The 9,671-nt window shown below is 46.3% G+C and overlaps 1 long non-coding RNA gene across 2 annotated transcripts; it reads right to left on the bottom strand.

Moving 5' to 3' along the window:
- Positions 1 to 279: 279 nt before the first annotated feature.
- LOC143269665 (uncharacterized) lies at positions 280 to 7,370 on the bottom strand. Of its 2 annotated transcripts, none has more exons than XR_013046250.1 (2): positions 7,266 to 7,370; positions 280 to 728 (listed from the first exon to the last, which is right to left on the bottom strand). It is a non-coding gene; the product is annotated as an uncharacterized LOC143269665 (long non-coding RNA). The 2 variants fall into 2 exon arrangements; XR_013046249.1 differs by lacking the exon at positions 7,266 to 7,370 and adding an exon at positions 1,123 to 1,564.
- Positions 7,371 to 9,671: the final 2,301 nt, after the last annotated feature.

The raw sequence follows: 9,671 nt of genomic DNA, 5'->3' as shown, positions 1-9,671 counted from the left end.
AGGGGTCCACATCTTGGTGGGTGCAAAGCTCCAAAATGTAACCTTAGGAGATCACAGGGGGGAAAATCTAGTCTTGGTAGCCGGTAAGTCAAGCACCAAAGTTGTGTCTAAGGTCATGCTCTGCCAGAATGAGGGAAGTGTGGATGTTCATTCAGAAAGCCTGCACATACATACACACACTCCTGTAGGAATGCACATGTCGAGGAGGGAACACTTCTGGGCATGCTCACTTTGAGGTCATAGATCACATGTACATAAAATGAAGGTGACAGGCACATATCTGGACACGGGGCAGTTTAGTACTGGAGTGATTCAAGTTTACCCTGGGTTGCTTGAACTATTCAGTGACTTGGTGACTCTGCTTGGCACCTGGCAACAAGCTTTAGCTGAAACCACGAGAACAACTTTGGAGGTGCCTTGATAGCCTGTTAAAGGGTACCAGATTTTTCTCTTAGAGATTTCCCCCAAAGGCACCTTCGTGGTTCAACAGGTAACGTCCCTCCTCAGAACCTGAAGGTCACCGAAGGTCCAGGAAGGCTTGCTGGATGTTTAGGAGTTCTTAGGAATGCTGCCTTACACCATACACCGCATAGCTGAGCTGTATATCCAATGGGAGCATCAGGAAGCCTGTTCAAGAATAAACACATGTTCCTCTGGACCTGCTTCTTTTAACTCTGCACACTCCATGTGTCAAGGCCTCTTCATTTTTTCCTTTGTCTATTTTAAACCTAGAAGACATAAAATTCTCGGAATTTAGAATACAGTTTTCAGTACTCCTGGTTCTTGTTTTGTTTGTTTGATTTTTTGAGACAGGATTTCTCTGTGTATAGCTCTGTCCACTCTGGAACTCTCTCTGTAGACCAGGCTGGCCTCTAATTCACAGAGATCTGCCTGCCTCTGCCTCCCAAGTGCTGGGATTAAAGGTGTGTGCTACCACTGGCCGGCTGATATTTCTGTTTTTAGACTAGTTTGACTAAATTTACTGTGGAAATTATGTATTGAGTAATTTACATGCATATTGTTATGGTAAAGTGAATATCAACACTCTGTCTCCCCATCACGCCCACCTCAACTAGCCCGAGCAGGAGCCATGGCTCTTTTTCTTTCCCAGGCCCTCCTCACCTCACCACTTCCTCTTCCTGTTATTGTTGCTGCTGGCCATCCTCACAGTCTCTTAGAGTGAAGGTTTTCTAATCATCTTCCTTTTTTCCTCTGGACCTCACATCTTCCATCTTCCAGTTCTTCCCACCCCTAGGCAATCCATATCGCCCTAAATGGGGCTTCCGCGCAGGCCTAGAAACTGCAGTCAACTGTAAAGATAAATGCTGCAGAGAACCAGAAGTTACCTTGCAGTTCTTTGGACCCCCAAATTCTCTTCTTCAGAATTTAGAGAAAGCCCTACCTAGGGCAGAAGTAAGTTTTCCTAACGTGTGGAAAGCACCTTCAGAAAAGGAATTCTGGTGCAAAGGTCACTTGGATTTATGTGGCAGTTGAACCAGGAAGACGAGCTAGACAGGAGGTCTGTGAGTAGACAAGGGGACTATTCTGAGATTGTGAGATAGCAAATGACATAAACCACTGAGCCAGACCTCTCATCTGCCATACATCCTCCAACTAGATCCCTCCTATTTGGTGGAGGTTGGGTGTCCCTCCAATCACTTCTCTCGCCCATGGGCTCTGCTGTGGGATTCTTTCCTAACCATCATGCATATTATTAGCCTGCCTCAGAAACAGACAAGGTGGGGGGCGGGGTCCTTCACCTAGCAGGGCAGTGGTGATATGGAAGAGAAGGTCCTGATTCTTGGACTTTGATATTTGGGCTCCTTGCAAACAGTTCAGCGATAAGCAATTGCCAGCACATCGTCAGGGATGGCTTCACCTGGGGAAGGCGAAGCCCATGCCCTTTCTTCTCAGCAGGGTGTGCACAGCCCGGGGAGACAGAAGTGTTAGCTGCCCCTTAAGCAGCAGTTCAACTGCATAAAACATAAGGGAAGAAAAAGGGAAGCAGACGGAGGGAACTGAAAGGCCACTGACAAGCCGACTTTGTTCAGTCCGCCACAATAGGCAAAACATTCGTTAATGAGAACATCTCAGAGAAAACCAGGAGACACCCCGGGGTTTATTATAGAGCAAAGGTTGGCAGTGAGCAAGTCTTTATCAGTTATGAGGAAAATGCACCAGGGCAGGGTGGTCCTTGGAAGCCTGCCCTTTCTTGGGGCGCAAAAGGGTTAGGAGGGGGTTTACTTAACTATATAGCTGCTTTCCAGGAACATGGGGGTCTGATAAAGTGCCATGATGTCACAAAGAAAAGTATAAAGAAAAACTGTGTGTGCCCCTTCCCATCCCTGCCCGCCAAAATTCTCTTTTGACACAGCTGGCGTCTTATGTGAAAACCCCAAGGTTCTGATCCAGACAGATGTGCTCTGCGGTTAGATTTGGACCTCATCTTCGCGTTTGAAAGGAAACAAGCTTAATTTTAGCAGTGCTGTCTCCAAGCCAACCTTCTGACAGCTGACGTCCACCTGCACATCCTCTCTCATCAAGGAGAGAAAGTTGTTTTTTCTTTGCATAGCCAGGCCAGCTTCCGTGAGACTCCCGTGACTGTCGACCCCTCCTGAAGCCACTCCTAAGTGGGGATTTCTCATTCTGCTGTGACTTTGTTGGGGTGGTCTGTTCCGTCCCCTGAAGATACGCTTAACTGCATCCTGGGCCTCTACTGTGTCAGTAGCTGCTGACCATTCTTTCAGTTGTGACAACTGATATTTCCGAGTGCTCCCTAGAAGGCACAGATGTCTACGGTTGATGAGAGTTGATATTTCCATATTTTATGTTAAAAAACAAACACTAGGAGTTGAGTAGGAATGATTGACGGGGGTGGGGGGGTGGGGGGGGTAACTGCATGAAGCAACATTGGAGGCCAGCAGCAGAGACGGGAAACCGGCGTGTGACTAGTGTCCAGGCTTATATATACAAAGTAAGCAAGAGGCTGAAATACCTGTATCCAACTGGTACAGAAAACTCCAAATATTAAAGGTCAAATGTGCTCAGGAGAGTAAAAGTCCACTCAAAAAACATGGGCAACAGTAGCTGAGTTCTCACTATTATTAAGTATTTAGTTATCATATATTAAGAGGTATGTCTTGTTAGTGTTTTACTGTAAAAAAAATATTTAATTTTTAAACAACCTAAATTCAGCCACTTTCCTTTTCTCCATAGTCTAAGATACCTTAATTGGTTGGTGTACGGTTTCAGTTGCGCCATCTGGTGGTATACACCACAAAGTGCATGTTTGAGAAAGTTCTTTGCAGACATTCAGAATGGAAAGAATAAGGCAAGGATAAGGGTTCAGGAGGGTGGGGTGGGGACGGGACGGGACACACATCTCAGGAGCACTCTTGAAGTACTCTTCCCTGCTGTAAGTCTCCTGTGAGCAGAGGCTCCTGGCTGTTTGCTTTTGTGACCCTATCAGTCTCCCGGACATACTAGATTGAATGCACAGTGTGGTGGTTAATTTTGATTGTCAACTTGATAAGATTAAGATGTGTCTAGGAGATTAGTGAAGTACACCTCTGGTCGTACCTGCGAGGTCATTTTGAGAGATGATTAAATCATGAAAGCCTTGATATAAAGGATGCTTTGATCTACTGATGAATTAAAAATGGGAATAAGCCATTAGGACCTGATAAAAACAGGGTCTTCAGACTAGTTGGAGTAAATAGACAGTAGGGTCGTTGTTATGCCCAGATTGTGGGGACCTCCCAAAGACCGCCAGGGAGACCGAACCCACATGTAAAAGCAAAGAGCCTTTATTCAAGCCTGAGCTTGATCTCTCTGTCTGTCTGACACAGCAGTGAGAGCAGAGAGCCCCAAGTCCAGGCTGGGTGGGGTTTTTATCACAGTCGAGGTTGGAGTGAAGAGATTTCCAGGGTTCAGGACCCCGATAGGCTGACATTTGTCTAGGGTTATCTCAGCAAAAAGGAGAAATGACTTTTCCTGGATCCAGGTGCTGCCTGTCAGTGAGCCTGCCATAGCAGCTGGGTCTGGGCCCCTAAGCCTGTCATGGCAGCTGTGTGGTCAAGCTGGGCCCTCCACAGTTGCTTCCTTGGAGCAATATCTTAACTTGGTTCCTTTGTATAGTGGTTCTGCTGCTTCATGGCTGCCAGGATATCTACTCCGTGTGGGTACCATGGAGTGAAGAACACCCCTCCCCACCACACACACACACACACACACACACACACACACACACACACACACACACACACTCCTGTCGCAATGATGTTCTCCTCAAGGGTATAGGACCGAGCCACCACAGACTGAACCCTCTCACATGGTGAGCCAAGATACACACGTGCAACTCACATGCAATCTTAGACTCAAAGAACTTAAAACCCAGGGGAGCATGTAGTGGAGGTCAATAGGAGAAGAATCAGGCCATGCAAATAGCCCTGTCTTTGGGAGACAGCTCTCCACAGCCCCATTCTATGCAAGCCTAACCTTTTCAATATGGCCTGCAGCACTCCCCACTGTCTCGGTGATGCAGATTTGTTACTGAGAGTACGTGGCTGTTTTGTAGTCCTCACACTGTGAGCTAGGGCCATCTTCCACCAGCTCCGGCTAGATCGAGGGAACTCATTTCCATTCTGCAAAGCCAAATGCTGGCTTACAAGTGGCATTTATGCAAAATGTAGTCAAATTCACTGGTAGCAACTAGAGAACTAAACTTTCCTTGTATCCTGCTCACACCTGAATTATGCATGTATGAAGATCCTTGTACAAATTTGCATTACAGACATCCTACTGTATATCATATGTGGTTGGGTGCCATAAGAGTATAGCTTGAGAACATGATACTTAGATTTGAAAATATCACAGCATGTGCAAGGATGGAGAAAAGGAATTGCCCTGGATTTATTTTTGAATAAATATAAATGTGTGGATGATAAATTTCCCCATCCATTCCTTCATAAATGCATACTAACCGAGTGCTATTCTGAGGAGGGAATTGTGTTAGCCACCTGGAAAGGCCTAAATGTGAGAAATGCAGGGTCTCCTCTCAGAGTTTAGTGGAAGCGATTTGAAGGAAACAGAAGAAACTCCCTTTGTATTAAAAAAGGAAATCTTCTCTCTGTTCACCATAAGGCAAGCAGCCCCTGTTCCATGCTCCCAGTGCCATTTTGTCCTGCTCACCCTTGGAATCAGCATGGCTAAGGGTGGTGGGTGGGGAAATGAGCTGTCTACCTCTCCAAGTTTGTGTCTGAAGTATTTAGTCACAGAAATGCAGGCCTGATTGACTAACACAGAAATTGGTACCAAGAGTACATTTTCTTTTCTTTTTTCTTTTTTTCTGTGACTAAAACTGACCATGTGGTTCTTAAGTCTTTGGAATTGGTTTGTGGGAGGAATTTGGAAAAGTTGAGAGAAGCAAGCGAGAAGAAGACGAGGGTGTTGTAAACTGGGTTTAATGAATAATCAGAGTGGGATCTCAGAATGCCTATAGAAACATAGTCAGTAAAGACTGTGCCCAGGAAGTTTCCAATGGAAACAAAGACTTAACAGGAAATGTTACGTATGCTATTCTTCCAAAGAACTTGTAAAATTTTCTTTTTCTTTTTTCTTTTTTTTTTTTCCCTGAAACTTTCTGTAGGACTGAACTTAAGCATGTTGGACCAATTCACTGGCAGGGAGGTTTCAAGGCAGTTGAGCATTCTGGATGTTTCTGGGTGCTTCCTTTTCCTCCTTGGTTTATAATCGACTTGGGAGCCCACAACTCAGAGCAGAAAGCATTTTAGCCATAAGAGAAGCAAGGAGTATGTTTGAAGACTGTCATGGCTGTTAAAGGGATTAGAGACACTGAGGAAGAAGCCACACTGATTGTGTTGGCATTCCGGCCCACCCCCTGGGGATCCGCCTTGCATGGTCCTGACCTCCCTTCTTCTTCCTTCCTTCCCTGCCATGAGGTGTGCACATCTCCGCTCCGCTCCCCTGCTCTCTTATAAGTTTCCACGTGGCTGCCTTGCCTGGGGTGTGAGTAACTTCCCATCCTGCCATGCTGACCGCTGCTGAGTCTGCATGGCGCGTCTCCCTCAGCCCAACCCGCCAAGGCCCCCTTTGGGCCGTGTCATTACCGCCTGGACTAGGACAGTAGGAAAGGTGGCTTGAGGCCTTCGCGGGACCAGAAACACAATGTCCACCTGAGGCTGAGGAAGATAAACAGGTAAACCACTAACAAGAGTTTTCCTTGAGAAGAGAGTGTTGAGAAGGGGCCCCTGCCTATACAGGTGAATGGAGAAACGGAAAGGAAAGAAAAGAAAAAAGGAAAAGAGAGAAACATGACCGCACCTAGGTATGATGGAGAAGATTTAGGGTTGGTGTGTGGGAGAGCATCCAGAGGCAGGGACGTCTGGGAGAGTTCAGAGTGGTCATGACCAGACTGAGCGGGGCCGTGTGGGGAGACGGGGAGGGGACGGGAGAGGAGAACCAGATGCAGCGGCCGGGAGCCCAAAATACAAAACAGAGCAGGTAACCAAAATGGTTGGATCATACAGGGAAGAGCAGCCCAGCTCCCTGGGCTGGAGAGTTCAGGGTAGGGGGACGCAGTGCCAGCCCCAGGCCGTGTAAGGAGGGCTAAGTGAAGCAGGAAGAACCTGGCGGCCAGGTCAGCTTTGATATGTTAAATAGGCACCTTAGCCATCCTCCTGGGTTTGAAACCTAACAATAGGGCTAATTAGAAGCTGTGCTCCAAGGGAAATGGAGGGCCCCTCTTGGCATTCTTAGTCTTATTAGTAAAAGAATTTAAGAGCAGGCTCAAAAAGAAGTTTAAGGACAATTTTACTAGTTAAAAGGCCAGCCCCAGGGCAATCAAGCTGTAAACCTGGGCAGCTGACTGGAGAACGAAGACTGAGAACAGAAAGAGAAGAAGCCAGAGACCAGCCTCAAGGTGACCAGTGGCCGCATGGCTGGGAGGGAATTTCAGAGAAAGCAGAAAAAACTCAGAGTACCGGAGAAAGTGCACCTAGGCACCGGCCAGCATCTGAAAGAAAAAGACAAGAGAGAAGAAAATGGAAAATGAGTCAGGACTCAGGGAGGCAGGCACATCTAAACCAACCTCACGGTGGCCCTGGAAGGGACAGAGATTCCTGGGAAGGAAAAGCACCTCATCTCATTAAAGGGATCATTTTATACCTCCTATCTCTTCAGTATGGCTTAAGGTGGATCTGATTTCCGGAGGGATGGATGGTCCCTTAGCCAGGAGACTGACTGACCTGTCCAATTAGAATGTCTGTCTCTACCAGGCCAGAGATTCCATTCTCTTGGCCTCTTTGATAATTGTTTCCCCAGGGTTTGTTTCTCTCCTGCCAGCTGTGAATGCAGGGACTGGTGCAGCTGTGACACAAGGCCCTTGGCTTCTCCTAAAGCTGCCAGGGCACCTTGGCAATGTTCATGTCATTATGATTTTTCAGGCATGTACAATGCAGGGGTTATGGGGTCATGGACACCACACCACTCAGATTTCAAAGTCTAGGAAGCCAGGCAGTGTGTAACAAGGCTAAGAAACCCCACCCTCCCAACCTCAGGCAGTTCCTGAGAGTAATGTGTCAAGTCGTAAGAACGAATTTGAATATTCAGTGTGGACCCCTGGAAGGTTAGAGGTGCCAGGAATGTGGAACATCTTCAGAGGAAAGAGTCAGTCAACAAGTAATGCCGAGAGAGAGAGAGAGAGAGAGAGAGAGAGAGAGAGAGAGAGAGAGAGAGAGAGAGAGAGAGACAGACAGACAGACAGACAGACAGACAGACAGACATGTGGATAACAGGTAGCAAGGTCAAAGGGCTGACAAATCCCTTTGGAGCTCAGATCCTACTACCACGTGCCCTGAAGACAGATGTAGGGCTACAAGATTTAAAGTTGCCATTCTGGACTTTCTGGATTTTAGTCTTACTTAGGTCCCATTGGGAGATAACAGAACAGAACAGGTATTAGCAGGCTTGGAGGCTTAGAGAATAAATTTTCCCTCCCAATCAGCTTTGCCCCGCTTTAGGATTTAAAATACCACTATATAAGTGGAGGTTTCAAGCTTTTACTGGGGGACTATTAAGAGAAAACTACTTCTTCCTGGTTAAAAGATTAGAATCCAAGTTCTGCCTCTGGCCCTGGGGGGAAGACATTCTGATCTACTCCAAAGATTAGGGTATTGTCTTTTCCCTAAGAGTTGCTCCAGCTGGGCCTGTACATTGTCTGTCCAGGAGGGCACCCACAGGAAACTCCATTTACCGGAAGACATGCTAAAGAGATGGGAGGAATAATTATCTCTTAGTGAGATAATGTACTGATAGACCACAGGAATCCCCCCTCAACGCAGATCCTCACTGTTGAATTTGCCTGGTTTTCTGAGTTCTAAGTTATAACATTTCCCCTTTCTCTCTATATATATTTAAAGTATTGCTCTGACATGCACATTCTCATTGTCTCTGAAGAATGACATCACTCCACGCAGCTTCCTGCCTCTCTCCACTGAACTCAGAAAGTATGATTTTTCTCTCTTCCTCTTCCTCCTGGGGCTGCCAAGATTTACAGATTGCCTGCTCCATGACTTCTCTCTCAAATTGTAATAAAATGGTCCCCAAGCTTCTCTCTAGACTATTTCTAATTATTACCTTGCAAAATTTCCTAGTAACCATGATTCCTCCTCCTTGGAATAGTGTGTTTACTTCACGCCACTGCATGGTGCAAGTATGGACATTTTTTATTTTGTATCTTCTAGGGTTCAAAGCTGTGACTGTGCCCTGAGAGTTTGAAGAGGTTTTGCTCTTGTACGTCTTGTGCTGTTCTGGGACTGTTAGGACAGTGGAGGCTCTTGGAGATGGGTGAACTAAATGTATTTGCTTCATGAGAAGTCTTTGGGTAGGTTGTGGGATATTATGGTTGAGTAGGAAATGTTCCCACAGACTCATGTATTGGTGCTTTGGAGGCCAGCGGATGGGGTTTTCAGAAGCAATTGGCTGCTAAGAACTCTGATGTAACCAATGAATTAAATCAGCTGATGGCATTGTTGGGAGGTGGTTAGAAGCAGGATATGTATCACAGTTGGAAGAAGTAGGCCAATGCACCTGGGGACTGCGTTTGCCTAGGGCTCTTCCTGTATTTCCATTTTGTTTCTTGTCCTCTGTGAGGTGAGTGGACTCTGCTATGTGCTCCCACCAGCACAATTTTCTGGTTGACTGTGGGTCCAGAATCAATAGAACTCTGGAATGAAATCTCTGTAACTGAGAGGAAAGTCTCTCTTCCTCTCCTAAAAGGAAAAAAGTTCAGACGTTGGTCAAGAGTGGACTCGCTGTGGCTCTTTAAGTGCCCAACTACATTCAGTGTTTATACTTCTACATTGAATATGCTCATGTGGTGTAACCAAATGAGAAGTTGAGTCTTGGAAATCCTCATCGTTCAGTCTGCTGTTCGTCATTTTGTTAATTTTTTGTGAACACTGAATGTCAACGGGCATTCTTCTACATGTACTAATATTGCCCTGCTCTGATTAACTCTCTGTAGGGGCAGGAGGTGGAATAGACAAGTGCTTTTGTCCTTCAAAGGGAAGCTTTGGCCATGGTTCCAGTTAACAAGTACATACAATGGGGACATCCAGAGTATGGGGCTCTGGAGAGATGGAGAGAAAAGA

Source organism: Peromyscus maniculatus, chromosome 20 (genome assembly GCF_049852395.1).
Source record: "Peromyscus maniculatus bairdii isolate BWxNUB_F1_BW_parent chromosome 20, HU_Pman_BW_mat_3.1, whole genome shotgun sequence".
In the NCBI taxonomy this organism is placed as follows: Eukaryota; Metazoa; Chordata; class Mammalia; order Rodentia; family Cricetidae; genus Peromyscus; species Peromyscus maniculatus.
The sequence above is the reverse complement of the archived record's forward strand: the minus strand, read 5'-3'. Positions and strand labels throughout refer to the sequence as shown.